This window comes from Echinops telfairi, unplaced genomic scaffold, assembly GCF_000313985.2.
Source record: "Echinops telfairi isolate 266 unplaced genomic scaffold, ASM31398v2 ScPeMD7_70;HRSCAF=299, whole genome shotgun sequence".
NCBI lineage: Eukaryota > Metazoa > Chordata > Mammalia > Afrosoricida > Tenrecidae > Echinops > Echinops telfairi.
Genome location: NW_022103968.1, coordinates 67,023,940 through 67,028,864, shown reverse-complemented (window position 1 = coordinate 67,028,864; position 4,925 = coordinate 67,023,940). Strand labels below are relative to the sequence as shown.

Sequence of the window (4,925 nt, the reverse complement as noted above, 5' to 3'; positions counted from 1 at the left end):
GAAAAACAGCCTTTAGCTAACACTACTTGGACTTTACTTAATATATAAAATGTGTTTCACTTACTCTGATTTGAAAAAGGCTTACTCTTTTTTGATTCTTTTAGAGAAATTGTAAAGGATTGAATTATATTCCCTCAAAGTATGTATTCTAAATCCTAAACTCTATGCTTGTGGTTATAATCTCATTTGAGAATGGTTGTCGTTATTTTAATGAGGCAAGATTAATGGAGGGCATACTTGAATTCAAGCTCTTTGGAGATCTGAGATTAAATAAGCAAGGCGGAGACGAGGGAAGAAAGACACCATGGCACGGGAAGATCTCCAAGGGACAGAAGCAAAGGGACACACACCTGCCCCCAAGACTCAACCGAGGAAGCCTTCCCTAATAATCAGTGTCCTGAATTCAGATAGCAAACCTCCCAAACTACCAGAAAATAAAACTGTGTTTGTTAAAGTCACGTATTTGTGGTACTTTTTGTTGCAGCAGCCCTAGATAACGAAGATAGAATTAAAGTGGTAGCTGAGGGTATTTATGAAAATGAGTGCCAGAACTAAGACAATAAACTACTCGTGCTTCTTCTTTCTTCCCACTCCGCTATATTCATATTCTAGCACCCAGCCTGATGCCAAATGGTTGGTCCATGTCAAGAGGTTTATCATCAGGGAAGTGAAAATAGAAACCCAAATAAAATATCACTTCATACCACTACACCCAAAAGCCAAACCCACTGTTGTCAAGGTCACTGCTGCTCAACAGCGATCCTGTGACAGAGTAGAATTGCTTCATAGGGTTTCCGTAGCAATACTATTGATGGACGTGATGGACACGTCTCTCCTGTGGACTGGCTGGTGAGATTGAACTACTGACCTTTTGGTTAGAAGCCAACTTGCTTAACCACTACACCACCACGGCCCTCTACCCATAAGACATATACGGAGCTTCGGGGTGCAGTGGGTTACACGGTGAGCAAAGTCAGTAGTTCCCAGCCACCAGCTGAAGACCAATGAGGTTTCTCCTGCCTTAAAGTTTATTTTGCAGAGAATAAATGCTTTATTAACTGATAATAGTTGAAAGTCACAAAAGAGCATTTATTAAGGCAGTGTCGTGTGTGTGTGTGTGTGTGTGTGTGTAGAGAGAGAGAGAGAGAAATCTAAAGACTTTTACTCTTTACATCTTAATAACTCTGCATTTTCCTTTTACACATGTAGGCAGTGTGCTTCCTTTTCTTCTTAAAGAAACAAATCATGGCCAATATTTCCAAGTCATGTTTTGATAATAACTTATAGGATCATGGAATGAGATAACAAACACTATCTAATAAGCTTTCTCAGCATATTGCAAGTGTGGTTGGACATTTTAATTGCATTGACTTATGTTGGTATGCAAAAATCTGATAACTGATCATTTTCTTTTTTTCCAATAAAATACATAATTTTTTAAAAATTTAAGTTTTAATTAAAATAAGCCTGGACTTCCAACAAAGTCAAATGCACAAATTGCAAATTATTTTCTACACTTTAATATTCAACCTTCCTCTATCTTTTAAATACCCTTTATGATATGATCTCGTGGCTGTGTTTCAGTTCTACAAATTTTGAGTTTTTCAAAATTCCAAAATTCTTTCCTTATGCAAAAGAGCAATGTAAATAGCAACCCACATCGTGTCGAATAATTGTTCTCCTGCATGGTCCCCTTTTCTAAAAACAGGTAAACACAAAACAAACAAATAAAAACACATGAATTTAGCCCATCTGAAAGGGCACCCCAGCTCCCTACTTGATTTTTGAAGGAAAAGGCAGAGACAAGAACATTATCTGGGAACATCGAATAAAGGCTGTATTTGGTATCGTCGAGAAGCTTCTCCTTCTGTAGGGGATGTAGGTGTAGGAGAAACGATAACCGGTTTTCATGCCATTTTGCCTCATTCTGCGTGAACATCTGATAGGACAGGCGTCTGCCTGGCTTCTTGAGCCTCCTGGGACTTGGCAGGTGCACACAGGTCTCCGCTGCAGTTGGTAGCCGTTTTGCTAAAAGGGAGTGGAGCTTCATAAGAAACACAATTTCCTTCTCATGCACAAGCCTTCGGACAGGTGGCGTCGTCACGATGTCTTCAATATGATCTGCTTTCAAGGTTTAAAATTTTTCATGGAATGTTCCTATTCTGTTAGCAGTATCCCACCCTGCTAGAATAAAAACCGCATCTCTCCCCACTACATCAGCAGGAATCTCATACCGAAACCCAGAGTTTCGGAATGAAGTATTCATATACTAAATCTACATTTTTATTTTCTTTTACTGACGTGTAAGGAAGTGCTGCACCCGACTGTAAACCGAACTTCCGGATATGTGACGGAATAAAACCAAAATGTCATGCTCTTTCTCCAATCCACTGATGGCACCGCACTGCAAACGCCGGTACTGGACCGCCCGAGGGCCAGCCGCTCAGCGGCTCCTCGGGCGACGCGGCCCTTCTTCTCCTGGCTCTCCGAGTCTTGGCAGGCTCGAATCAGCTTCTGTTCCTTTTTTTCCCCTTCACGAGGAATTTTCAATTTATCAATATGCTCTCTAACAACACTCGCCCGTTACTGTAAAGAACCCAAAGTCGTCCAAGGCTTTGACGTGTCCACAACCGGCGTCTCTGGTGTCCTCCAGAGAACGGCTTCCAGGGAGGAGGCCTTTGTGGCCCATGTCTCCGTCTAAGGTCCACACATGGCAACGTGCCCCCTGTTGGCATCACGGACGTGTCAATACAAATACGCCAATCCTCTTCCTTTCTTGTCGATTCCCTGAGTTTTCCTGATTAAGCTGGTTTTTGCAGCTCCATCGTCAGCCAGCGGCTCCTGCAAGCTCTTCCACTCGGGGCTCGGAGCTGCCACTCGCTGGACCAAAGGTTCTGTCCACCCTCGTCGTCGCCGTTGCCCGACACGAGTTCGATGGCCAAAGGGCCGCCGGCGTAGGTCGAGGCTAATCCCGGAGGAGAAAACCCCAAGGAATCCACTTGCCCCACGGCCTCCATCGGTCGGAATCGCACGACTCCCGGCAAAGCTGAGCGAGCAGGGCGCCCTTGGCGGCAGCCTCTTCCCTTGAAGATTTACAGCCTGGGAAACCCTCTGTCTCTAAATCAACTCAAGAGCAGAGACTTTGTTTTGTTTTGTTCCCCCAAACCATTTTACTGGCGCTAATATAGAAATCAGATCACCCCACAGCTAAATCACATCAAGCAGTATCGTACAATTGCTATCACAATCAATTTCAAAACATTTTCTTCCAAGTACTGATACAAGCTACAACATGGGTAAACATGGAAACATTCTGTTGTTAAGTGAATAAAGCTTAACGATAGCATATTGTGTGATTCCTTTTATGTCAAATTTCCAGAATATTCAAACTCAAACTCCCTGCTAACAAGTCACTGTCAACTCATAGTGACCTGATACCACAGGTTAGAATTGCCCCTGTGCGTTTCTGAGATTGTAACTCAACACAGGAGTAGAAAGCCCACTGTTCTCCGGTGGTTTCGAACTGCTGACCTGGTGGATCTCTGTCTAACTCTATAGCTACTATATACCACCAGGGCTCCTATTCCATAATAGGTAAATCCATAGTTTAAGAATATTCTGACTTCACAAGGGAGCAAGAACATGAAATTTGACACAATCCCAAGGCTCATTCTTAACCTCCTTTACCAATTTCAACGCCACCAATTAATCCCTCCTAAGGCATTTTCTCCTTTGCTGTGTTTGATAATCTGTTGCAAGGGCCACACAGAAATCACAGGCTCATGATTATGAGGCATTTTAGGAAAGTTAACAGTTACAATTCAGGAATGCTTAGGATGTAGTTCCTTAGTCAGGACATCCTCTTCCCAGCTGCTCACAAGCACCCTGCTGGTCTTTGGCCTCTTCCCTGCTATCAATGTCCAAAAAGTACTTTACTATGGCGGAACCCCCAGTTCAAAGGGCTCAGCTCCTCAATATGTGGGCTGGCTAACCTAGTTTCTCCGATGATGAATTTAAAATTGACCAGTTCCCATATTAGAGTTTCATACATTCTATTTGTATGGTCCCAGCAAGCTATCCAATCTCCTTGATGGGCTACCAACAACTCACACCTACATAATCAGACGCAGTAATTTGGTAGCACCGAGGAGGAAAACAGCTAGAGAAGCCATAAAGTAGTTCTCTATGCCACTCATAAATACATAAAGTAGATTAGCAGTTGTCCAGGAACGGGAGTGTGAGTTGGAACAGGTGGATGGGGAGTGACTGCTAATGGGTACACGCTTTCTTTATGAGGTGATGAAAATGAAAATGTTCTTGAATTAAATAATAATGGAGTTGCCTAATTCTGTGGATACCCTAAAACCACTGACTTGTATACTTTAAAAGGGTAAATTGTACAGAACGTAAACGATAGTTAATTTTTTTAAAAAAAGGACAAGTAGGCATAGAAGGCTTTAAAATTTACCCAGATATGAAATAAAACCAAACCCAAACTCTTTACTAAAGCTCAAGTTCAGTTTTATAAATGTTGTCTTTTATCACAGGGTCCTCAAACTTTTAAAACAGGGGTCCAGTTCACTGTCCCTCAGACCCGTTGGAGACCTGGACTATAGTTTTAAAAAAACTATGAACAAATTCTTATGCACACTGCACATATCTTATTTTGAAGTAAAAAAACGGGGCAAAAACACCCGGCAGGCCGGATAAATGTCCTCTGCAGGCCGCATGTATGTAGCCCACGGGCCATAAGTTTGAGGACACCTGTTCTGAAGCAACATTGTAGCAAGCACTTTATATTTAATATTCTCTCTTAAATCACTGCAATAATCTTGTAGCTAGAGGTTATTGTTCCAATTTGTAGATAAGAAAATTCAGGCTTAAAATGCTGAGCGAGTAGAAAGAAAATATTTTGAAAATGAAGA

At 42.1% G+C, this 4,925-nt stretch overlaps 1 pseudogene; it reads right to left on the bottom strand.

The window, feature by feature from the left end:
- Positions 1-1,773: 1,773 nt before the first annotated feature.
- On the bottom strand, positions 1,774-3,017 carry LOC115869966 (annotated as a pseudogene).
- Between the last annotated feature and the right edge of the window lie 1,908 nt (positions 3,018-4,925).